The sequence below is a fragment of the Euprymna scolopes genome, chromosome 26 (assembly GCF_053919585.1).
Source record: "Euprymna scolopes isolate OS-2025 chromosome 26, ASM5391958v1, whole genome shotgun sequence".
NCBI classification, from domain to species: Eukaryota; Metazoa; Mollusca; class Cephalopoda; order Sepiida; family Sepiolidae; genus Euprymna; species Euprymna scolopes.
Window position 1 is genome coordinate 88,456,990 of NC_136507.1, and position 27,356 is coordinate 88,484,345.

General features: G+C 33.2%; 3 long non-coding RNA genes across 3 annotated transcripts in view; 2 read left to right on the plus strand and 1 right to left on the minus strand.

The window, feature by feature from the left end:
* LOC145248245 (uncharacterized) overlaps positions 1 to 1,217 on the minus strand; it is a 166,289-nt gene extending 165,072 nt beyond the window's left edge. The window contains exon 1 of the long non-coding RNA XR_013863346.1: positions 1,060 to 1,217. This is a non-coding gene — a long non-coding RNA (uncharacterized LOC145248245). The remainder of the gene's footprint in view (positions 1 to 1,059) is intronic.
* On the plus strand, positions 1 to 27,356 carry LOC145248242 (uncharacterized). Its single transcript, XR_013863343.1, has 5 exons — positions 1 to 203; positions 6,349 to 6,366; positions 15,778 to 15,795; positions 20,523 to 20,607; positions 27,169 to 27,356. It is a non-coding gene; the product is annotated as an uncharacterized LOC145248242 (long non-coding RNA).
* On the plus strand, positions 1,863 to 2,803 carry LOC145248244 (uncharacterized). Its single transcript, XR_013863345.1, has 2 exons — positions 1,863 to 2,000; positions 2,373 to 2,803. It is a non-coding gene; the product is annotated as an uncharacterized LOC145248244 (long non-coding RNA).

The following is a 27,356-nucleotide window of genomic DNA, read 5'->3' on the forward strand; positions in this document are numbered from 1 at the left end:
TAACAGGTTTCTACAGAGGGAGAAAGCGATCAGTAAATATTAAAGGGTGAGCCAAAGAGACTGAGGCAGACGCTGACGAACAAATTTCTTTTTCTGTTATTTTACTTTCTCTAACTTCCGAGGAAGTAACCAGTTCAGCATGAGGTTTTACCAAGCATGCCTCGTCATTTTCTTGCTTGCGACTAGCATCCCTTTGTCTATACGTGAGTAGTAGACGATATTTCTTCTCTTCCATCGCATTGCAATTTTTCTTTTCAAAAATGGCGTCCGGCAACATTAAAACTAATTTGTTTTTAAACAAAAACTAAATAGCACCTATTAAAATAAATTCCCCACTCCAAAAAGCAGAGAATTATCGGATGCTTTATGAAAGTTGAATGTTAATTGCTAATCGATAACTGAATTTTAATCCAGTTTATTTTATTAAAACTAACATAGATGTTAAAATGCCTCTGAAATTGTTCTACCTCTTTAATTTCTAGTATTACGCCTTATAATGTCGGCAGTTGAAATTCGTTGATCATCTTTGTAAAAATATAAGATACAGAAAGTGAATAGTTTTTTGATGACAATCATTTGTAGAAAATGATTGTTAAACATTTTAGATGTTTGGGGTATAATTTACAATTATTTCTTTTTTTATATTCGTACATGATGTTTTCTCTTTGCAAATTTGGTATCCAAGTGTAGACTATGGCATGAGGACTAAAGTAATGAAAGCAATTTAAAAAATTGTTTTATAAATATTTTAGATCAAAATTTCATTTAATAATGAAATTAATATAAAAATTCTATTAAAATAAGAATAATCTCTGATTCTTGGTGAATTTGTTTTTGTATAATTTAAAGGTTATCATTTTTTTAGTTAAAGGTAAGCAAATTGCTTTTACCTTTATTGTTAGTTTCTATCCCTATCAGTATTGTAAATAATTAATTTTTTTACCGTTTTTTTTTGTTTTGTTTTACTTCTTTGGTTACCTTTTTAAATACAATGTCTATATTGTTTATAATTGCATGTTGATTTTGTCATATTTTGTTTGTTTTGCCTTTTTTTCTTACTTTTTTAATAGACAATCCGACGGGGTCGCCTTTTGTACTGTAGTTGGCGAAATTATCCTCCATTGTTAAGTAGGAGATTGAAGCATTAAGTAGCATAGTCTCCTTGCCATGAAATGAATACACGAAATATGCCGATATATAATTACAACTAAAGTAAAAAAAAAATTACATCTAATTACAAATTAAGTATTTTAACAGTTCATAGCGAAAGATGATTAATGAGTAACGTTACTTGCGTGAGTTTTTCATGAGAAGACGAACGTCGATTTGGATGTTTGCCAAAACCGGGAAGTGTTTTCGTCACATCTGCATTTGTTACGAGGTCCAGCGAAAACAGAGTGAATGGTACAAACGGGAAGTGAAGTTGGTTGTGTCGCCCCCTTGTGTCCACGAATAATATTACCAGAGTTAAAGGGCGATAATCGTGTTTGCCTTAAGGTAATCCGTTTTCGCTTGTGTGGAGAACTCTGTTCCCATAATACTCCACCTAGTAAGCTGGAAGCTAGAGAAAAGAAAAGAAAAATGGAAAAAACATGCAGATGCATATGACCGATGGGTAAAAGAATGAAAAAGAAGTGTTTATTGAGTGTCAAAACGAAGAAAAAAGGTTGCGACTAAAAAGGATATCAGACCAAGAGTTCGAAGCTTGTGTAACTGTGTTGAATATCACAGTACGATGTTGTGAATTTTGAGTGCCAATATGCGCGTACGTCCACTCTGCGAGGAATGTTTCCGTTCGTAGAAAGCGCGTGTGACCAATCGATCGGATCATGAACGCCCAGTAATGACTCCGTAGTGTGCGTTTTGCAATTAACTCATATTAGTTGGTGTAACTTTTGTCGCGAGGTCGTTGTGAGTTCCAAGAGTTTACAGTGCTTGACGAGTGTCATTGTAAATTTGTTTGTCGCGTTCGTCGCTAGAAAAGGTTGATATGCCATAAGGTATATATATATATATATATATATATATATTATTCCTTAATTGGAATTCATTTTTTTTAGATGAGCATTATATGTTAATTTTTATTTTTATTTCGGACTATTAGTCTCATCTTTATTAGTTGTTGTTTTTTTTTTTTATCTTTTTTCATTGGTTCACAACGTTTCGGCCAACTTCCTCTGGCCTTCGTCAGGTGGTAACCGCGACGGATAGGAACTTCGAATCTCCTAACTGCATTCTCATCCATCACTGACGAAGGCCAGAGGAAGTTGGCCGAAACGTTGTGAACAAATAAAAAAAGATCCAAAAAAACAACAACATATAAAGATGAGACTAATAGTCCGAAATAAAAATAAAAATTAACATGCCATAAGGTATTGCTGGAAAAGGTAGATAAGCCGTAATATGTTGCTGGAACTGGATGATATGCCGTAACATGTTGTTGTAAGGGCTTGGTATGCTGTAACATGATGCAAATAGTCGCTGTGCGATAACATATTTTTGTAAAGGCTTGTTGTCGCTTGTTCCCTTCCATAATTATGTTGAAAATTGGAGTTGAAATAGCATGAGAGCTGATATTTGAGTTTTTCAGTTGGCTTGGTGCCACTTGTTCTCCATGACAAAATAGAAAGCTGAAATACATTTTTTTTAATATGCACACATGGCGGAAAAAATATATTTAGATAGATAGTGAAGAAATCATTAAAGTTTGTGACACGTAGCTAAAACACGTGTGATGAAATGTTTTGAGACTTCGTCACCACAGTGGAAATTATAATAATTCTTCGAAATACAATGAAACAAGTTGAGAAAAAATGCTATCCACCTTGTTATTATTTTCGTTTGTGTACTATCGCTTGTAAGGAAGTAAGCCCGGTTGTAGCGGTGGACGTATGTTGCTGGAGTGACGTCTGTGGCTGTTGTGTGACGATCATTCGTTGGAGGTGCTCTTTTCGTAACACGTGTGTCTGTCATGTGTTTACTTGCATTGTGTTTCGCGACTGAGGAAACAAGAACTAGTTCTCGAAAATTGGCTTTACTTGATTAAACCAGGTATGCGGTTTACATGAAGGGATATAAAGGGAAACTTGACCTTTTAGGGTCATGAGGTCGGTTTTTGTTTGGGGTCATGACGAAAATCGGAAAAAAGAAGAAAATAACACAATTCTAAAAAAAATACAGTTCGTAAAAAAGATGTTATAAAGAGGAGAACAAAGTGTCTATATTTGTTTATATGTGCATAAATATAGATAAATACTTCCTGTTTTTTTTATTATTGGGCTGTAAAGGCAAAAAAAGTTATTTTCTTTACTGATCGGATTGTTTTTATTTTTTCGCCACGATCAGCGAAAAAAAAATGGCAGACGCAGAATTAAATTCACATGTGGATTTGAATATGGGGGTAGGTTTGGCTTGCAGAGAAATGCGACAAAAAGTATTTTTCCCTTCTTTTGTAACTGCGTTTTCTTTTTTTTCATTTTTAATTGTTTCTATTTTTTATTATAATTTACTGATTGTAGGCAGTGTGTCATTTGCGACAGTAAATAAAAGTTTTAGAGGATTTTAATATAGAATGCCGTTCAGCTTGGTCGGTTACTAAATCTATAGACGAACATCAGGATTAACCACTTTTATAGAGGACGAGATTGCCTTTTCTTACGTAGATGGTGAAATCATCCTCTATTGTTAAGTAGGTGATTGAAGAATAAAATCATGTGGTCTCCTTGCCATGAAATGAATACACGAAATATGCAGATATATAATTACAACTAAAGTAAATTTATTTACATTTAATTACAAATTAAAGATTGTAAGAGTTCATAGCGAAATATGATCAATGAGTAACGTTACTTGCGTGAGTCTTTGATGAGAGGTCCAACGTCTGTTTGTTTTTTTGCTAAAACTGGGAAGTGTTTCGTCACAGCAGTATTTGTTGCGAGGTCTAGTGAAAAGAGAGTGAATGATACAAACCGGAAGTGAAGGTTTACTGCCCTCTTGTGGCCAAGAATAATATTACCAGAGTAATATTGTGATAATCGTGTTTGCCTTAAGGTTCCTATAAGTTACTGGTAACTAGCTGACCGGAACATGCTCATGATTTTTTGCAACATATTACTGCTCATGTAAAAACAAATAAATGAGTATATATATATATATATATATATATATATATATATATATATATATATATATATATATATATGACTACTATATTTAATCGCATAAATTAATATACAAAATGATTTCAGAATTGAAAATAACTATGGAAAATAATTAAATAAAATAACATACAAATAAAATAAAATAAACATACATAAATAATTATATATATATATATATATATAGTCATCCACATACAGTACTGTTTCGCTGTTTCACAGCTCATATATATATATATGCATATATATATATATATATATATATATATATATATAACTACTATAATCCAAAAATTAATATACAAAGTGATTTAAAAATCAGCAATAACAACAGAAAATAAATACAATAAAAATAAGATAAAAATAAAATTAAATAAATAAATATATATATATATATATATATATATATATATATATATATATATATAAACTAAAACATTATACGAATTATTGAAAAAAACACATATCTAGCGTCGTTGTCGTCGTCGTTTTGTTTTTGTTTGTTTTTTAGTGTCTTAACTACACCTAGGTGGAAAATACTTGGATAGCTAATTTTTCCAATGAAAACACACACACAAAGGAGGGGGTGAAGCTAATGTACATTGTACTTTTATCCTGAAAGTGCACGCCCATTGGCTGATTAGGATGGGCGCGATAGAAACTAGAAAGCTGATTGGCTAACTAAAAATTCAATAGACTGTGCGTATATAAAAAACGCGAGGTAACCACAACTCTTTGCATAAACCTGGCGATTTCTCACAGGAATAAAACGCGATTTTTTTTTACACAGTGATCACCACTTATCAAGGCCCGAAAGCCACTCAGGGATAAGGGTTATTGCAAGTACATTACATTAGTGTGGAGATTTGATGAAGTGTTTACTTAAGGGGGCGGTTCATTAGGAATTTTTTAACATTGGACTCGAAGACATCCAAGTTGTAGTCCGGTGGGAAGCAGACAGACGGAACAGAGTTCCACAGGCGTGCAGTTCTAAGAAAGAAGCTTTGTTCATGGAATCCGCGTTTTGATTTAGGCACAGATATAGAGTGGGGGAATTTTTTCACAGTGGATTCAGCTAGACGGGTGTTTTTCGTGAAAGATTGGCGAGGGGGGACCAGAGATTGGAGTCCAGACGAGCACCTGCCATGGAAATAATGATAAAACAAGGATAGGCTCGCAACGTCTCTTCTGTGGGAGAGAGGTTGCAGGGTAGAGAAAAGGGCATCCCCCACTAAGCCACGAAGTCTATTTTGTACTCTGTCAAGGCAGGATAGGCTGTTTTTAGCAGCTCCTGCCCAAATATGCCAACAGTATTCCATCCTTGGACGTACTTGGCTTTTATATAGATAGAGAATTGCATCAGTAGTAAGATATCTTCTGGAGCGGTAGAAGGATCCCACCATCTTTCCAGCGACCTTGGCAACAGACTTGATGTATGTGTTCCATTTCAGATCAGGAGTAAAGGTCAAACCCAGAAGCTTGTCAAAACACGGAGCCTCATCAAGACGAGAGACATTCATCACAATTGATGCCAGATGGGGATCAGAGCGTTGATGATGTAAGGATAGGAGTTTGGTTTTGGATGCATTAAAGGTAACCAGCCACATCTTCCCCCACTGAACCACGCGCTCGAGATCAGAGGAGAGAGAATCCGAGAGAACTTTGTCATTTACAGCCTTTGATGTGTTGCCGTAGATGGTCGTGTCATCAGCATAGATGTCAACGAATGATTTAAGTATGTGTTTAGGGAGATCATTCATGTAGATCAGGAAGAGAGTTGGGCCCAGGATTGACCCCTGAGGGACTCCAGCATAAATATTCTGTTTAGCTTAATTGCCATGTATATTTTATACCTTATTATATATATATATATATATATATATATATATATATATATATATATATATATATATATATATAGTCATATTTAACTGAAATTAAAATGTTATGATTCATTTGCTGAGAAAATATATGTACTGTGAATATTTGATTTTAATTAATATACTATGATCTTTTACTACATTCTCGGGTTGTTATGCCATTTTTATTTGATGTGTATTTTAATTTATTTTTATTTTTATATTTTACCTTTCTGAAATTGTTGATCTACTGCCACGGCGAACACTCAAATATCTTTCTGCGATTGACTATTTCCTGATTACCAAATTGTCGTTTTGACAACACAAAACAGAAATGCCTCAGTATGAAAGTGAGTATCTCCCTTTTAACTAAATATCCATTTCCCTGTTTCTATCTCTAATATTATATAAAAGTAGCTTGGTGTATTCTTTCCTCATAGATTCCGAAACGACTGCGTCTATATTTTGCAAATTTCGCACAAAGGTAATTTATATGTCTGGTAGTGTTCTTAGAAATGTTTCGTACAGAAACTCATGTGGTAATGATCGAAAATCGAAAAAAATCCGATCTTAAAAATAGTATTTACATCTTATGGATAAAATATAGAAAAGAAGAATTCATACAGAAGACTATTTTACGTTACACCGGCCAGGGAATATAATAAATTCTCAGCAAAAAATTTTCAAAAATTTTCAAAAATCTGATATAATTATTGTGTTTCTCTCTTATAGATAAATAAGAATTTTCACAGGGAAATATTTAACGTTACGCTGGCCATGAGAAGTAATAATGTTTCATCAAATCATTTCCTTTAAAAAAAAAAAAAAAGCAAATGTATTGTCATCTGGGGATGCAGCTCAGTGGCAGAGCATTCGACTACAGATCGAATGATCCTCTGTTCACGTATTGGTGTACCTCACCATTTTCTTTCTTTTCTTTCTTATTAATGAATTCAATTAACGAAAAAAGTAGATGCATCATTTAAAATCGCCGCAAATCATTTCTTTGTTTGTAAAACTAAACATTAATCAGAAGTGACTTTTCCATGTCATTCATTGTCAAGCCCAAATATTAGTTTACAAGATATTGTAAACTAATACAGACAGACTTGGATAAACGACATTATCATCCTTATTTTTTAAAAGTGAATTAGAAAACTTTAAATGTCATGACATGATAAAATCATTTTTTAAGACCAACAAAGTAAATACAAAAAATGTGTAACTACTTTTCACTTCATTATTATTTTATTTTATTTTATTTGTCCACCGGGCAAATTATTCCTCATAATATATAATAATCAATAGAGGATTGATTCTATAATTATACATATGCAATCTGCATAAATTAAAATATCATGTTCGCGCAACGCCAGGCGCCCAGCTAGTATTTTAAAAATGTGTATGTGCGCATGAGCAAGCGGAACTAGGTGCTTTTTACATTTATTTGTCTTACTTGTTAATAACATACTGTGTGCCCCCCTTCAATTCTCCCGATAAGATTAACAACAAAAAGACACGTATACACTTTCTTCAATTCAAACAAGTCATATTGCAACTTGGACCGTAATGGCTACTATTTATAACTGTGTCTAATATGGGGACTGTCGGTGCTTGAGCAACGACATGTCTGTTCACAATATACTTAAACTTCTGTATATTTTAATGTTAAAAAAAATGACAGTAAGAAATGTTGTCACTGATTTTTAAAAGAATTCATTTAAATTTATTATAATTATTTTTTTTTATTATTTGAACTATGATTCTCATTTTACTTTTGTTTTTGTTTTTTTCACAACGTTTCGGTCGATGTAACCTTCGACCATCTTAAGGTTTATTCACACTGGATGTTATTGGTGAATAGTGAAAAACTGTTTGGTTTACTTGCTCTCTAAACGAACACAGCCATTGCGCCAAGTGTTCTTTTGTTTTATATTAATAACTCCGGGTCCATTCCGGTTTTTTTGATATGATGAATGTATATTTTTGAGTTTAGGATTTATAATCATTTGTTTTGTTTTGTTTTTGTTTTGTTTTTTGTATTATTTGGAATGGAATGGAATGGATCCGGAGTTCTTAATATAAAACTAAAAAGACTTGGCGCATCGAGCAAAAAAATGTGATAAGTTCAAATCAAATTACTCAGTTTTTAACTATGACGGAAGTCAAATTACTCAGTTTTTAACTATGACGGAAGTAATATTGTTTTTTAGAACTAACTCAACATTCAGACTCTCACATTCATCATTTCTTCACTAATTTTTTGGTGGCCTCATCTGACATGCAGCACCAGAGGGCGACCACGCGCGCGCAGCTTGTTTTCTTTTTTTTTTTTACAAGTGATTCACCACTTCTAAAGACCCGATGGCCACTGAAGAATACGGTTTAATGAATGTGAAGTGGGGGTTTAATAATCATTAATGGTGTAGATTTAGTAGAATTTGGATTATTTTAAGAGACGGCAAAACAAGAAATTGTTTGCATCGGATTTGAAAGCGACCATATTGTAATCGCTCGGGAAGCAGATCAATGGAACAGTGTTTCACATACGGGCAGTTCTAGGAAAGAAGCTTTGTTCATTGAATCTGCGTATAGATTTAGGCAGAGTTAGAGAGTGGGGGGAATTGTTGATAGTAGCTGTGGCTAATCGAGCGTTTTTACGAAAATTTTGCGAGGGGGGGGGGTAGATGGAGCTCACAGGAGCATTTGTCAGGAAAGTAACGATAGAGCAGAGACAGGCTCGCAACGTCTCTTCTGAAGGAAACTGGTTGTAGGGAAGAAAAAAGGGCATCACCTACTAGATTACGAAGTCGGTTTTTTTAACTCTATCAAGTCAAGATAGGGCGCGATGAGTCGCTCCTTCCCAGATGTGGCAACAATATTCTATTCTGGAACGTATTTGCCTCTCATACTGATAGGGAATTGCATCAGCAGTGAGATACATACTAGAGTGGTACAGTAATCCAACCATTTTTCCAGCGATCTTGGCAACAGATTTGATATTTAAAAAAAAAACTGTTGCTAATAATTCACAGCTATCCCTATCTGTCGCTCAGCTGTACTGTCGCTAATAATTCACAGGTAAGAAAAGGGAGAAAAATTTTATTTCAAATCAAAGCCTGGCAAAATCATGGATTACATAGAAACATGCAAGTATGAAAAGTAATATTAGCCATATTACTTTAAACTTAGAAAAATAAAAGGATTAGCTGTTAACACCGGAAAAGAAAAAGACAATATATTCGAGTAAAAAATATAATAAACTTATGCTATTAAAATATAAAAAACTTAAAATATTCCAGTATTAATTAAGAATCGATTATGTCATGTTTAAAAAGTTCTTAATAATGCTGCAATAGTTTAAGTAATAAATTTATCATATTTGTTACTAGAATATCTTGTCTTTTTCTTTTCCAGTTTTACCAACTAATCTTTTTTTACTTTTCCATGTTAAAATGTTAATTATATTATTTTGATGCTCGCATTTTTCTATGTAATATATATATATATATATATATATATATATATATATATATATATATATATATATATATATATATATATATATATACATATATTGTAGCGGAATCAGGAAAATATTGAAATATCAAATCGCTAATATAACTATATAACTATATAATTATATATATATATTCATATATATATATATATATACATATATGAATATATATATATATATATAATTATATAGTTATATAGTTATACTAGCTGTACCCGGCCACGCGTTGCTGTGGCTCAGTTTGTTAAATTGAAACACATGTGAAAGTAGAGAAAAGTTTGATTCTTTTTTTCAAGAGAATGTACAAATTATTTATTTTTTTTAACAGATTTTAAGAAAATAAACAGAAAAATACTTCCATCATTAATTATGCAAAAAAATAAAATAAAATGTTGATTTAGTGTTTCAATATGCTTATAAATTACGATAAAACTTGCTGAGCATGCACTGTTTTACGGTTGTTGTAAAAATGGAACGGAAATTTCGCTTCGTTTTAATCTTTCTTAATTTTTTAATTGTGTCCCCCAAACGAATATAATCAAAACAGTAACATTTAACAATTGTACTTTATGTATATAAAAGACAAAATATTTATTAATAAATTTTTTTTTTTAAGTTAATAACGAAAGGGAAATAATCCCATTTTTAAACGAAAAAGTCAGTTTGGTATATCTTTTTGTTATTTTTTACATAAGTCCAGCTTACCATTCACATTGGAAATGTCGACATTTCTAGGTTGCCGGGTACGTTTACAATGAATAAACACTCCAATCTAGTAGATGTATCAGAATTTTTGTAGGAAGTTTTTACACCCCTATCACGAAACTGCAAATAAAATATAAAAATCTCGTAATTTCTCTTTTAAAAGTGGGTTGTTTATTTTCTTTATGGATTATACTTCCAAAATAAATTATTAAAGTTGTTTCAAAAGTAATAGAAATATTGTTTTTTTTATTTTTTAAAAAACAGTAATGAATTTTACGAACTAAATATTTTTCAATTTTTAAACTTTAAAAATCTATCAAAATTTTTCTATTGATTCTATTTTTACGATATTTTCAGGGGCAATGTGAAATTTTATGCTCTTTCCAATAAACCGAATGTAATATTTTAGACAAAGGTTTTTTTTTAATTCACGGCCCCCCATTTTCAAGTGTCTAATAAAAAGTAAATAATTAATTTACACACCAAAGTTTTATATATCACAAATTGAAGAGAAAAGGTCAATAAGTAATATATTCAAATTTAAAACAAAAAAAGCAGTGTTTTTTAGAAATTGACCTGTAAAGTTCGAAGTTTAAAACCTGTTTTTTTAAACCACGTTGTTTATTTTTTCTTTTGTTTTTTTTATGAAACCTTGGTCCTTGCTCCTTTAATTGGAAAAGAATTAGGGCTTGAATTACATTTTTCGAGTAGTTATAAGCTTGGAAAGACAGGGGGTAGAATAATTCACGCCTCCCATTTTGAAATGTGTATTAAAAAGTAAATAATTTATTCACCAAAGTGTTATATATCACAAATTGAAGAGAAAAGATCAATAAGTAATATATTCAAATTTAAAACAAAAAAGTAGTGTTTTTTAGAAATTTACCTGTAAAGTCCGAAGTTAAAACCTTTTTTTTTTTAAATCATGTTTTTTTTAATTTATTTTTTTTAATGAAACCTTGGTCCTTGCTCCTTTAATTGGAAAAAAATTAGGGCTTGAATTACATTTTTCGAGTAGTTATAAGCTTGGAAAGACAGGGGGTAGAATAATTCACGCCTCCCATTTTGAAATGTGTATTAAAAAGTAAATAATTTATTCACCAAAGTGTTATATATCACAAATTGAAGAGAAAAGGTCAATAAATAATATATTCAAATTTAAAACAAAAAAGTAGTGTTTTTTTAGAAATTAACCTGTAAAGTCCGAAGTTAAAACCTTTTTTTTAACATGTTTTTTGGGGTTTTTGTTTTAATGAAACCTTGGTCCTTGCTCCTTTAATTGGAAAAAAATTAGGGCTTGAATTACATTTTTCGAGGAGTTATAAGCTTGGAAAGACGGGGTGGAATTATTCACTATTTTTCACGAAATTTCTTACACACCTACCAATCTACCCATGTTAAGAACGGCTTTCGGAATAGACACCCCTAACCTTGCCAGAATACCCGAAAAGCTATAAAAGTTGACGTGTCGAATGTGAACGATGAGCTGGACGTAATGTAAAAATGTAGAGAATTTAAAAGGGAACGAAATTCAAATTTTTGTTCCATTTTTACAACCGTAAAGCAGAGCATTCTATGCAAATTTTACCTAACTTACTGTATTAATGCTATTTTTTTAAGCAAGAAAACAAAACTTAAATATCCATATACGCTACTACAGAACACCGACCACTCTAATTTGTTTTTTTTATAGGTAATTGAGGTCGCTGACAACGAATCTGATAGTCAAACTTGGGGCAAATTTACCGTTTGCATGGTATTTACCCCTGAACCCACGAACTTCTTTCCACCATTTTGCAGCTTCCGTTTATGCTACGCGCATGCACGCTGTAGCATAAACGACGGCTTCACCAAGCAAACTACGTTGGGGGGAAGGGGATTTTTTTTTTCCAGGACATAGAATTTTCTAATTTTCCAAAATACATTATAGCGCTTTTTGGGTGGAAAATTTAAAATTAGCTGAAAAAGAAATAAAATAAGAAAAGGAAAGCACACCAACTTGGAGTAGGGGGGGTAATTTATCTGTTTTTTTTTTATTTACCTGGAACATAGAATTTTCAAATTTCCCGTAAGTAACGCACCGACATTTACCAATTAGAACACCATTTAACATTTTCCGAAGATTTTACTTTATACGTTAGGGGCGCGAGCGGGGGGACGTGATGTTGGGGGGCGCGCGCGCCCCAACATCACCCCCCCCAAACAAATTAGAGTGGTCGGTGTTCTGTAGTAGCGTATCTGGATATTTACCGAAAAAAAAATAATTACACCCCCCAACTTTTGTATTTAATTTCAAATTTTCCGCCATCTGAGAATGCGCGTAGCGTAGATTGCTACAACGCGCGCTCGTGCGTAGCGTAACCGAAAGCTGCAAAATGGTGGACTGCGCGCTCGCGCGTAGCGTAACCGGAAGCTGCAAAATGGTGGACAGTAGTTCGTGGGTTCAGGGGTTAATACTTTGCAAACTGTAAATTTGCCCCAAGTTTGACTATCAGATTCGTTTTCAGCGACCTCAATTACCTCTAAAAATCAAATTAGAGTGGTCGGCGTTTTGTAGTAGCGTATCTGGATATTTACCAATAATTTAGGTGACTGAAATAGGAATCTAATTTAATCTTTAATTTCCTGCATAGTATGAGAGAATTCATTTTTCTTCGAGTTATATCGAATTCATTAATACGGACTTTAGGGGCTTTTTTCGTAATGTTACTGTAAAAATTATTTTTTATTGTTACAAATTACGATGCTTTAAAAAAAAGCAAAAATAAATTCTTGCGTTTTTTATTTACTACTGAAAATCATAACTTTAGTAAAGGTATTTTTAGTTTAAACAAAATAAAACATTTTCACTAAGAGTTAAGTAAAAATAATTAGATTATTATATTCTGCGATCATTATTTGAAAAATACTGCAATTTTCATTAAAATTCGTTAATTTCTTGATTTTTGGTGAATTTTTAAGTAAAGGGAGGAGTCAAAATGTGTATACACTTTGAGCGTCGGCATTCATTTTGTGTGTACATACCAAGCGACCACGTGTGGTTAATTTAAATTAAATTTCAATCACATGGTTACATTATCAATAAGCATGTAATTAAACCCATTGAAAATTTACCGATATTATAAACACATTCTGTTTACATTAAGCCTGTAGTGTTTTTTTTAGTGATGCAATGTTGTCAACAGAGGTTTTAAAAAAACCCGCGAGATCAGGAGAAAGAAATGTCCAGAAAATCGCTATATTTTTTACTTTTATCATCTGAAATTTTCAAAAATCGCTAATTCCCCCTCCAAAAAAAAAGACTCCCTATTTTCACTTCCTACCATAAAAAAATTATAAATATAGTATATTCAATATATAAAATGTTCCGTGTTTTCTCACTATATGTTTCTCGAATTATATTGAAGCGGTTAGCTCCCGTATTTTATCAGCTAGTTTTACCTGTTTTTTTCAGAGAGGGTATTTTTTTTTTGCAGGAAACAAATCATAAACTCAAACTTTTTATAATAAAAGTTAAATTGAAATATACTGCAAATCAAACATCACAATAATGGTGCAACATATTTTGAAATTAGAAAAATAAAAAAACAGAAAAAACTTTGTTTTAGCATGTTAAAAGTATTTAGATTGGTACATAATTAAATTCTACTGTATTGATATATATTTTTTTTTTTTTTTTGCTGTCGTTTCTTGCTTTTTACAATTTTCGACTAAATACTTCTAAATTTCGTATTTTAAACTAAACTTCGAAGGTTATAAGCCCCCCCCCACCCACCCACCTAAAATGTATTTGGAAATATCGATTTTATAGCGAGATTTAAGAATGGTTAGCCGAAAAAAAGGTGAAAAACAAAACAAATAATCAATAAATAATTGTTACCAAAGGCAATAAATGCTACTTTTGTTTTTACTTACATGAATGAATTTATTTTATGTTTTAAAGTATTTTCAAGCGCTTGCGGGTGTGTAGGTGCGAAATATCTCCAGATTTTCTAAAGTTTCCCGCTATATTGTATACGAAATCTCCAGATCTAGCAGGAAAACTGCTAAATTAGAAACACTGGTCACGTGACAGGAAGCGGTAATAAATAATTGTCCCTAAATAAAAAAAATCGCCTATCGGTAGAAAGAAACCCACCTATTTATCATAGAAAAATTAAGTATAATGTTATAATTAAAAAGAAATATATAAAAACACACATGGATATAGTAAACATATTATACCAAAACGTGGAAGCCATGCGTCCAGTGGTTTTTTAGACAATTAATTGCGAACGAACCAAAAGTTACATTTTTATATATATAGATTAGCGATTTGACGATTTCAATATTTTTCCTAATTCCGCTACAATTACCGAATCTGTACTAAATTCCCGATCCCTATATAATTGCCGATTCGGATTATTTATAAATCTCTTAATATTTAACTATAAACTGATTGTTTTATACCGATTGCCGTAAAAACATATTTTCTCAAACGTAAAAACACACTCGTATGGAGGTTATCAGTAGATTTTAGTTTTATTGAAAGTTAAAATCAATAAACATTTATTATTTTATCATTACTACCAGCGGTGAATGATTTTGGTTTAAACAAAATCAAATAAAATTAATTAAAGGAATCGTTTTGCGCATCGGAAAAATGCAGATTTTTTTTTCTTATTCCGATATCGATTCCGAGGTGTTCGATTCGCGATTCCGATTAATCGTCCTAACACTAATATATATATATATATATATATATATATATATATATATATATATATATATATATAGTCTTGGAAGTGTTTAACCTTTAAAACTATACAAAAAAATTATCAGTCGTTAGAAAACCATTTAGTCAGTAATTCATTCAATCACCTGCAATCACTGCATAAACTTGCTCTCTCGAATTCACTATAGTACCGATAATAATTTATTTTTAAGGGATCATCAGTTGTTTACCATGAAACACTGTTTCGGGGATTTCAAAACTATATATATATATATATATATATATATATATATATATATATATATATAGTCTTGGAAGTTTTTAACCTTTAAAACTATACAAAAAAAAAATTTTTATCATTCGTTAGAAAACCATCTAGTCAGTAAGTCATTTAATCACCTGCAATCACTGCATCAACTCGCCCTCGAATTTACTATAATACCAATAATTTATTTTTCAAAGGATCATCAGTTGTTTACCATGAAACACTGTTTTTTTCTCTTATTCCGATATCGATTCCGATATCCAAAAATGTTCCGTGGTGTTCGATTCGCGATTCCGATTAATCGTATATATATATATATATATATATATATATATATATATATATATATTTCCTTGATTTATCTTAAATTTTAATATTCTAATTTTCTTGCTTGTTATTTTATTTTAGTTTTATTCGTATTTAACATGTTTTATTTCAATATTTCCCTTTTTTCAAACCTATGAATTTACTGCCACTCGACTAACGCTCAAATGTGTTTTGCTACGAATGGCATCTGCCTGGCTACCATCTGTCGTGTTAACAACAAATAAAAAAAGCATCGAAGATAGCAGAGTGTAAGTATTTTCACCTTTATTCAACTTTAAATGTATTTTTTTTTTACCCACCTTCATACCAAACAATGCATATTGGCACTTGGACGTAAGGGGCCACTAATTGGGACCATGCCTAAGAAAGATTAAAACATTGATTTACGTTCCATTCGAACTTCTGCATATCAGTACAGTTTGGGAAGCAGGTAGCAGGAAGGGAATTCCAAAGTCTACCCGTCCTAGGAAAGAAGCTGTTTGAGTAGAAATTTAGTGACCTCAACAGTGAAAAGGTGTGATTTTGGTACTAAGCGAGCTTGTTGAAGATATGTACGTGGATGGGGGCACAAGTGCATTTAGTTCATCAGAACACATTCCATTAAAATTCTTGTAAAACAGTGAGCCTAGTTGACAAAGTTGGACCTATTAGAGCAGACCTTTTTGGGGAGCCTATCCAAGAGGGAGGGAGTAGTGGTAGATGCATCAGCCCAGATGTGGCAACAATACTCCATGCATGGGAAACTGGTGGCCTTATAGAGGTACAGGATACTCTCAGGTATGAATAGTTTTCTAGCACGATAGAAGAATCTCACCTTCCTTGCAGCAGCCTTCGCAATGTCCTCAGTGTATATATTCCAGTTCATATTTCCTGTGAATGTTTGAAGGATGAATTCTCAGGTAGGGTGTTATTTGTCATGGATATCGGTGGTTGGAGGAGTTTATATTTGGGCAGCATTTCTTCTCACCTTACTACTACTACGATTACGACTACTACTACGACACACACATATATATAAATGCATATGTTTTAAAAATATGTACTCAGAAAGTTGATGTAATTCCGATTCATAGCGCTTGAAATTAAAAAATAAAAATAAAGAAAATATTATAAAAAATAATAAAATATAGAAAATACAGGCACAGAGAGAGAAAGGAAAATTAGGAACCTAATGATAATTACGGGAAGGCACGTCTGTTTACTCATAAATAAGCCTCAATAAGCCAAACGCGAAATATCTATTCATCCCACATAAACATGTTTGTGTTGTAAAATGTGTCACATATTTATTTTCATATATCCGTTGTCTTATTTTAGTTTTATTACACAGATTTGTATGCACAAGCAGGCATGACACTGAAGATGGTCATTGAGATCAATTATTACATGCTTCCAGCATTTCAAACCTCCACGCATCACATCTTTTCCATCGCTACGGGACCACTTTTATAGACAAAATGCCTGAGGGAGTATCTATATACAGATGATGTTACAGAGTTTTAGCTTTGTACGACAGCTAAGTCTCTCTCTCGGTTCAAAATGTTGAGATCCAGAAACAAGCAAGAGCAAGATAGCCAGCAACAAGTTAAACTGCAGACCAGCCTAATGCGGGTACTGGTTTCCCGCTTTATGTTTTTTTTTAATCAGAGATTTGCTTCTCCTAAAAAGGTTGCCTTCACCACGGCTTACAGGAGTCCTCTCCACCTCAACACACACATACATACACACAAACACACACGGTGCTAGTTGGCCGTTGACCCCGAAAAGGGGTTCATTCGCCTTTGGAAGGTCTTGTTTTTAATCCTTCAGGGAGACTAGCCACCCTCCTCATCAAACAAGTCTGGTTTATATATCCTCACCAAACAAGTCTGGTTTATATATATATATATATATATATATATATATATATATGTATATATATATATGAGCGAAATACCATTAATACCCAATGATATTTTTATATCACTCTGTATTCACTGTTTTCGCGCAAACCTTTAGCAATTTTCTCAATAAAAAATAATTTCTGTTTTTATGAAGATAATCTATAAAAAATTAATTGAAAAACGAATACAATATCGTTTTGTTGTTACAAGAGAAAATACACTGAATCAATACTGGACGTAAAAAAAAGTTTTTAGCAATTGTATGTTATTCCAAAAATATCTGTTCACGAGACTTGCCTAACAATTAATGCTTTTCACTTGATTTGAATATATATTTTCTTTAAGTTTCGTTTTTACGAAACTTAAAGAAAATATATATTCAAATCAAGTACTGGAATAACATACAATTGATAAAACCTTTTTTTTTTTAATGATTTTATTTTCAAATCAATCTAAATATTTACTTTTTTACGTAATAAATACATTGTAACAAACTAATATATTTCTAAATGACGTTCGCTACTGCAATTCCATTGGCTGAGCATTCCAGCAACTTTTGGCGTTTTACTCAGACTGCCCGAAAATTCCCGATGAAAGTACGATCTTAACGATGCAACTATTGAATCATGTTAACGCCAGTATCATTCAGACGGATATATATATATATATATATATATATATATATATATATATATATATATATATATATATACATACATATATAGATATAGATATATAAATGAAGTAGTTATATATGTATATATATATATATAACTACTCAATTTATCACATAAAATTAATATACGAAAGTATAAATTTATACGTAAACTTTAAGTATTTACTTCAAAAGTGCTCAATACGTAGGTAGGGCTAGTTAGTAAGTTATAAAATATATGTGGACTCTACAATTACACTTACAGAGTTCTAAATTGGATGAAACGCGGAATAATCAGTGTAGCTTAATCGCCATATATATTTTATAACTTTATATATATATATATATATATATATATATATATCAAATAAAATTTTCGCTTACAAAATAACGAGATAAAACCTGGTACGTATTTGCTACCAGTTGAAACCAATTTATCTGACTGTTTGAGTCGGCCTCCTTTGAAGGAGGTTATTTATTACTAGGGAATATTCAATCAAAAATCGGTTAGAGAAGATGACGACATTAATGTTTTAATATTTTCTGAAGGAAAATGCCATTAGGCGTTGCTGTCCTATGTAAAATATCTACTATTCTTAAAATTTCATCCATCTAGTACTGACCAGACGTATGATTGTTTCATTTCTCCGATCTTACAAACGAGATTAAGCCATAAGAGATTATTATGAGCCAAGGGACAGAATAAAGACTAGTAAACACTTGAACCGTCAATATAGTGTCGTTGCCTTTATCCTTTCTTTTTGTAAGCAGATAGTAGAAAAATAAAAAGTTAGTACAACGTAAAATGTCGTCAGCCAACGAACTCATATTATCACGTAAAATATGAAATATCCCCAAAGGAAATTTTGCTGCACAATATCAGACAAGACAATCAGACACACACATAAAATTCATATTTATAAATATACTTTGTAAGTGTTAAGGTGTATTCATAACTTAACAGCCATTCCGATTGAATATACTATTATCAGTAAAACTTACAGTACAGTCAGTATAGTCATGGGGAAGGGTTTTATATATATATATATATATATATATATCAAGTGCTTTCAATAAGTTTCCAGATATTTTGTACAGGCATTTTAAAATTGTCGTAAACTCTTGAAAATTCAGTGTGCTACTGTTATATATCTTATAAGATGACTGACTAAATTTTATAATTTCACATTCAAATGAACAGCTACAGCAGGAATTAGAATAGACTCTACTAAAGTCTGATTTTCACAGCTGGTGAAATTCAAAAATGCAATCTAGACGTGAGGACCCTTTCGAAAAATGATATGCTATAAAATAATGTTTTAAAATTCGGAAAATGTCAAAGAAACGTATGGAATACTTCAGACTGCTTTTGAACCATCTTGCTTGGATCGAGCATCAGTTTATGAGTGACATAAGAGATTCAAGGAAGGCAGGTAGTCTATGAGGGATGATTAGAGGTTTGGGAGGAGTAAGGAAATCGGAACACTAAAGTTGATTTGTCAAATAAAGAATGTTATGGATAAGGACCGTCGTGTGTCTATAGAGACAACAAGTGCACACTTTGATGTCAGTGTGGGAACTGTTCACACAATTATTAGCGAAGAACTGAAGATACGGAAGGTTTGCGCGAGGTGTGTCCAAAGAGTGCTGAGGAAAGAGCAGAGTATTTGACCAGTCCAGATATTGCTCACTGTCACTTTTGGTTACTCCGAAAGCTCAAGAAAAGTCTTAGATGCTGTCGTTATGAGACAATTGAGGAGATCAAAGAGGCTGTGACGAGGGTCATTGACACGTTAACAAACGAGGGGTCCCATGGTGACTTCCATAAGTTGTTGGATCTGTACAATACAATGCCTTGCTGCCGGAGGAGATTACTCCAAAGGGGACTAGAGTTTCGTATGTGTGCTATCAATAAAAGTCCACATACGAAAAAAGTCTGGAAACTTATTGAAGGCACCTCGTACATCTATATATCTATAAAAGTGAACGTGTCTGTCTGTCTGTCTGTCTGTCTGTGTACATTTCCCTACGCAATAACTCTGTCAATTTTGAGTCTATAGACTCGAAATTTGAAATACCGAGTACTAAGATTTGGGAAAATCGATGTGACGGGTGTCAGCCAGAAATTTGGCTGTTAAGGGGTCAAATTTCAACGATTTGACCTTTAAGAACTCTACCAAACTCCTCCGACAATTTTGGGTCTAGACACTTGAAATTTTAGATATAGGTTCCTTGAACCTGGATCTAACTTAATAAAGTGATTTGAGCCCGAATCTATAAATTGTAAGGGGTCATAATAGGGGTCAAATTAAAAAAAAATTGACTTTTTTTTGTTTTGCTAAGCGTACACCTCAAAACACCCGGGCAAAGCCGGGCTGAAATGCTAGTATATCAATAAAACTTCCTGTTAATCTTTTTTGTTGTTTTATCTTTATAGATGACCCACCTTGTAAAGTAAAATTCTGCATGTACAACCCATGTGACGGTGAATCTTGCTATAGATTTCCAGATGCAGTCTGCAAGTAAGTACATTTTTACATATACTAGTCACCAAAGTTAAGAAACGTTGAACCTGACCAGTAATAATTCGGAAGACTAAGCGTCGTCTATAGACTGGCGTAGATACTTCCGACAGCTTCTGCATCACACCTGGCCTCCAGCTGTTGTAACTCTGTCTTGCCTCTCAACCAGGCTGATTAGGGCTGTTATGTTATTCAAAAAACTAGCCGGATCGCTAATCGGGGTTTGTTTGAAATTTGTATAACTTAGACGTACTGCTATAATAGACGTAAACACAAAACGAAGTCTCTTGCACTTTTAAAATAATACGTAACAGAAATTAATTCTAAAATAGGGTTTATTTTTTAGTGACAAAGTTGACTGCATAGAGAGATCGCGGTATGTGATGTGTGTGTGCAGAATGACAGAGTCGTAATAAGTCCAATTGTCCTGCCCGATGTCACCGCTCTCTTCTTCTCGTCGTTGTCTTCAGCTTCTATTTTATTGGCACGGATGATGTCAGAACATTCCACCACGCATTGTTTGAAATGTCAGTCATTCCCACTGACCTTATCTCCGGGGATTCTATTTTGCCTTGTTCTAGGATTTGACCGATTTTCTTTAACTCGTCTTTGAACGCTCGGACAGCCGACATTCCACCTCTGCAACCTGCAACTCAACCCCTATTTGTAACAGGACGAGAGAGTTAGGCTGACGAACCGCTGTTACATTTTTATTATAAAAATGTTATTTTCCTGGACTAGAAACTATGGCAAATATTACAATGTCATAAGATTGTTAATTCACTCCCCGCATAGCAGCAGCCGTATAGCGCAACGGTTAGAAGCTCCGACCGTTGTTTGGGCGATCGAGTTTCCATTTTAGCTAGAGGTAGTTGCTTGTCTAGTCGCACTGAGGAGCTGTGAAACAGCGAAACAGTACTGTATGTGGATGACTATATATATATATATATATATATATATATATATATATATATACTAGCAGGCCGCATACCGTTGCTCGGTCGTAAAATACGCATGAAATATATTATTTTAATTAATACAAAAACTGAGATAGTGCATGCGAGTATTATATTTTTCTAAACCACTCATTTCTTGTAAGTAAAAGACATACTGTAGCTGAGATCGAAACCACGTTCAAATTTGTCAATTTTGACCCGTTTAGCGACCATTTTTCCGGATGAAAACCGATTAAAACTTTGGCTGAGCACTGTCGTAAATGTATTTCGCCCGCTACTAAGTTTAGCGATTGAGCGAACCCCGCTGCCTATTTGTTTACAAACAAACTATAAGCTCAAGCACTGTTAAGCGTAGGGCATATGTTTATCTCATAGACATTTGATGAATCATTTACGAGTACAGATTCTTAGTCCAGTGGTTAGAGCTGCCGACTATCAACACGATGGTTGTAGGTTTGATCTGCGGCTGGTGAAAGGTGCTAGGCTAGCCGCACTGATGAGTTGTGATACAACAAAACACTACTGAATGTTGATGACTCGCGCCTATATATATATATATATATATATATATATATATATATATATATATATATATATATATATATATAAGGGTCTTTGTCTTTGTATGTGAGAGTGAATTTCCTATGGATTTTAAAACGACTAATCTGATTATTTTTCATTTCATACAAATATTCTTCATGTGTCTAAGAGTGTTTTTAAATGCGTTTTGGATCGGAGTTCCTTCGATAAGTACTGACAATCGATAATCGAATCATTCTGGTTTAATAGCCCAATTAATAGCGGGCAGCGCGTATGCCGTGTACCAGCAATTAAGTAAAAAAAAGCGTGCGGATTTTGATTGTGTGAAAAAAAAATCGCTGTACACAGTGTTTGATTTGGATCTTTTTGCCGCATGAAAGCAGTGTGTTACACGACGCCTTCGACCATGTGAAATAGTCGATGCCTTTTGGGCAGAACTACGCAGGCTTGCGATCCTGTTAGGGCATCAGATCAATTCCAGCAATGTGCATTTATTACTGCACTGCCTAAATATGCGTAAGAATTATTACGCACATCCTCTAGATCTGTCACACATGCTGGCACGCGCTGGCCCATATTCAATAACTACACTCAAGTTACAATGCAGGCTGCAATAGCTGCACGATTGACAGAATGCACGTCTAAGAAGACGGATACCCCCCCCGTGGTATTTTAAATGTAATGTACACAATTATAGGGCCAGCGATTGTCTACTGGATCGAGAGACATGCAGAGGGGTTGGTGTTAAGCTCCAAACAAATACCACGTGTTATCGATATTAGCGGCGTGGGCACATTGCTCGATTTTCTCTGAGAAACGGGCAAGGGATGAGAATTCCCTCTAAACCTTTGTAAATGGCGTACTTGCCGTTGTAACTGTTTGCGTCAATAAACAAAAATACGTATAGCTCTAGTGGATACTGGATGCATACAGTCACTAGTGCATAAGTCGTGTTGTAAGGGCTGGACAAGGAACGTGATCCCTATGCTCACAGCTATGGAAGCACACTTAATTGTGCTCACTGATATGGAATCGGATTCGTGCAAGTTAACATTGGTGCAAAGCTCAGCATTACAATAGAAGTTGTAATTGTGAATAGATCTGTTTGGATTTGGTATTTTGCTTGGACTGGACGCAATCAAACGGCTGGGAAGGGTAGCTATCACCGGCGAGATAACATTTCCACAAGTCAGCGAAGCAAATTTTGCTATCATTACCATTACAAAGCCTGATTTCATCGCAGAGTTTAAAAAAACACCCGGAAGTGGACACATATTGGAAATGGGTTGGAGACCAATCTCAATTACGTTGAAAAATAGACTTCAGCCTGTACACATTCAAGATGAATATTGTCGGGAACTGAAAACTGTATCGGTAAACGGCTTATTGCTGTCGTGTCCAAAGGACAAGCTCTGTTTTCACAAATAATCTACAGCCACCCACCCCGCCTCATATCTGTTCAACAGGAAAACAAACAGAAAGTTCGGCCCGTAATGGATTATCGGAAGCTAATCAGAATCGTCCAATACGCTTAAACATGGATGTGTATGCAGCAAACGCAGATGTTTGCTTGCAAAAAATTAGGGAATGGTGAAAAGAAGAACCAAACTTTGCAGTGATAGGCCTACATCGAACCTATTCGAAAAATCTTTAGAGATCAAGGTACAACAATTTTCTTACCTGCCTATGGTTTGGGTTCAAATAATAAGTATGTAATAGAAGATTCAAAAAGTCTGCGCCAAGATAAATTTAACAGAGAAATGAGTCGTGGTTGTAATTTAACAAATTTAGTGAGAAAATGAATACGTTTTAAGATGCAGGGCAAGTGAATACACATCTGTTAAAAATGTTATGTAGTCGATGGGGGCATATATTTACATATATATACATATATATGTATACGTTTTATATATATACATACATATATATATATATATATATATATATATATATATATATATATATATATATATATAAGAGAGAAAGAAAATTGAAACTGTAAGTTGAACTTTAAAAACAAGCTTTACTCTCTATTGCGTATTGAGCTTTCTTATTCGGTTAGAATAAAATTTTCTATATATAATTATAGTTATTTATTTTTTTTTTAAGTTTTATTTTTTTACGTTTACCATTGCATATATCAGGTAAACACTACATCCCTTTTGACTTCGCCCAGCATTGCGCGGCCGTAGAATACGGTTGTTGAATATGATATTTAGATTAGTACAGATTTCGTATTTAGTATTATATTATATTGAACCCTATTTATATTAGTGATTTCAAAAGTATAATAAAAAATTATGACGCGTGCGCAACCGAGAATCGAAACCAAAATGTTGAGCCTACGATTTACTTTTTCCTTTGACGTTATTACCTTACCTATGAAGACATGTTTGCTGCAAAGCTAAAATTAAAACATGAGCCAATAGCTATAACGTTACGCATGCATCTTCGTAATGCCGTCGTTCGACCTTCACCTGGCAAATTCTATTTTTTTTAAGTTTCACACTTCAATACATATATATATATATATATATATATATATATATATATATATATATATATATATATATATATATATGCGTGTTTGTATTTCTTACTTGTGTCAGTCTTCTAGTGGCGTATAATACAGTGTCTTTCATATAACAGATGTGTTTATACAGAATGTAGAAATATTCATTGTTCCCTACATTTATATAAAATGTCCATTGTGTGTGCGGTCGATTTTTCACAAATACACGTAGTTAACAAACGTGACGCACAAACATTCATAGACAGCTTTTTACAACCAAACCATAACAATATGTCTGCTTGTCTCAGACCAAAATAATCACATACCTTCTTATTAATCAAAACTCTTGAAAGGACCTCATAACACCGAGTTATATTTTATATGGGTTTTATAAGCCTTGTGGATTCCCTTGTCAGAATTTGGCACGCTGAGTCTCTTTCTACATGTTCGCTTGTTACTCTGTCCACATACAACAGTGTTGTTCACACGTCTGTTCACTAACGCGTTTCTCGCCAACTAATTATTTTGATCTTGTTTTTGTATAAGAGTCTCCACATATTAAGGCCAGAGGCCATTCAGGGATAAGGGTTAATGAGTGTATATTAGTCAATGTAACAACATCATAGTAATGGTTAGTAGTGGAAATTTGTTAAATTGGATTACTTAAGGGGACAGCTCATCAAGAATTTGTTTACGTTGGACTTGAAGACGAGCAAATTATAGTCAACTGTAAATCAGGCACACGGAAGAGAGTTCCACAGTGCAGTTCTAAGAAAAGAAGCTTTGTTCATGAGACCTACGTTAAGTTTAGGAACATATAACGGATAGGGTGATTGCTGATAGTAGTTTCTGATAGACGACTGTTTTTTGTGAAAGTTTGGCGAGGAAGGAACCATAGATTGGGGATCAAGCGAGCACTTGCCATGAAAATAACGATAAAGCAGAGACATGCTCGTAACATCTATTCTGTGGGAAATAGATTGCAGGGAAGAGTAAAGGGCATCCCCCACTAGGCTACGAAGTCTACGAGTTCTGCTAATTATTACGGTAGAAAAGCAGACCAGGTAAACAAAAATGTGTGTTTACTTAAACTAACCAAATTCCAATCTATTTCAAAATCCCTACATTATCTTTGTTTATTTAATTTCTGAATAAAATTCCTGAATAAACATTCCTATCCGTAAATACATATTTTCTGAAGCTTAATTGTTTAATTTTTATAATAATAATAAACGACCATATATATGGATAATATTGTTCATCAAATTCCGTCTGCGTTTGTTTGCAATTTTACGTAAGCTGATATTTAAACTTGACGATGAATGCCCTAGAACTTTTTTTTTACAAGGGTGTCACCACTTATCAAGGCCCAGAGGCCACTCGAGGATAAGGGTTAATAGGTATACATTAGTCATTGTGATTTTAGCATAGTAAACAGTGGGAATTTTGAAACTTGGATTACTTAGGGGGACGATTCAATTAGAACTTGTTCACATTGGACTTTTTCTTTTTTTTCATAGGTATCAACTCATTATCAAGGCCAAGAGGCCACTCAAGGATAAGGGTTAAAGAGTGTACAGTAGAAATTGGACAATATAATAATCATTAGTAATGAAAATTTGTTAAATTTGATAACGTATATGGAACGGCTCATCAAGAACTTCTGATTAATGTTTAAATTTCAAATATGCAAACAAAGAAATGATTTGCGGCGATTTTAAATGACACCGTTTCTTTTATCGTAGATCGAACTCTTAAATGAATTTAAAAAAACTAAAACAAAATGGTAAAGTACGCCTGGGCTTTCTACCACTAAGTTATACCTCCAGATTATAATAAATCTGTTTTCTTTTTTTAGAAGAAATGATCTGAAATTTTATTATCTCCCTGTGTCTGTGTCACGTAGAATATTCCCATATAAAAATTCTTCTTTTTTATCTTTAAGAGAGGAAATTTATTTTTAAGAACGGATTTTTCCGATTTTCGATAGTTGTAGGATGAAATTATGTACAAAACATACGTAAGAACACTGCCAGACATATAAAGTAGCTTTGTGTGAAATTTGCAAAAGATAGGCGCAGGCGTTTCGGATCCTATGAGGAACTCATTCACACACACACACACACACACACACACACCAAGTGACTTTTATATAATAGCAGAGATAGAGATTACATACAACTGTTACTTATTAATCACTTTTTCATCCAATATAAACTCATTACACAGTCTAATTTTTTACATAGATATGAACTGGCACGGTTTGTTTCAGTAGATAGTCATGACCACATGTAATACTCTATTTTCTTACATAGACCTGCTATAGTATTTAGCAAGTTTTGTTTCAGGATATAGCCATTACGAAATGTAACGTGAGCAGACATCTCGCTGCCTCACTCTACACAGTCCACTGTTACACACGAACCCGAATAGTAGCTGAAGTGAGAATATGTTTTGTTGAGGGTGATAAAGAATACAATAATTTATTTTGCTTGATTCTTTTATTTGTTTGTTTTCCTTTTTTCTTATTCTTGTTTTATTTTATTATTTTAGGCCCAATTACTGCGGCGAATGTACAGCTCAGTTCTTTGTGGGCCCAGTACTAATTGATTGTACTTGGCCGTGAAGGCCAGTCTGAGAACTGCAATTGCATACCAGTTGGATTCCATTAAGCGCCGAAGGTACTTCCTTACTAAATTCTGAAATAAAAATGAATCCATGATTTGATGAAAATATAATAA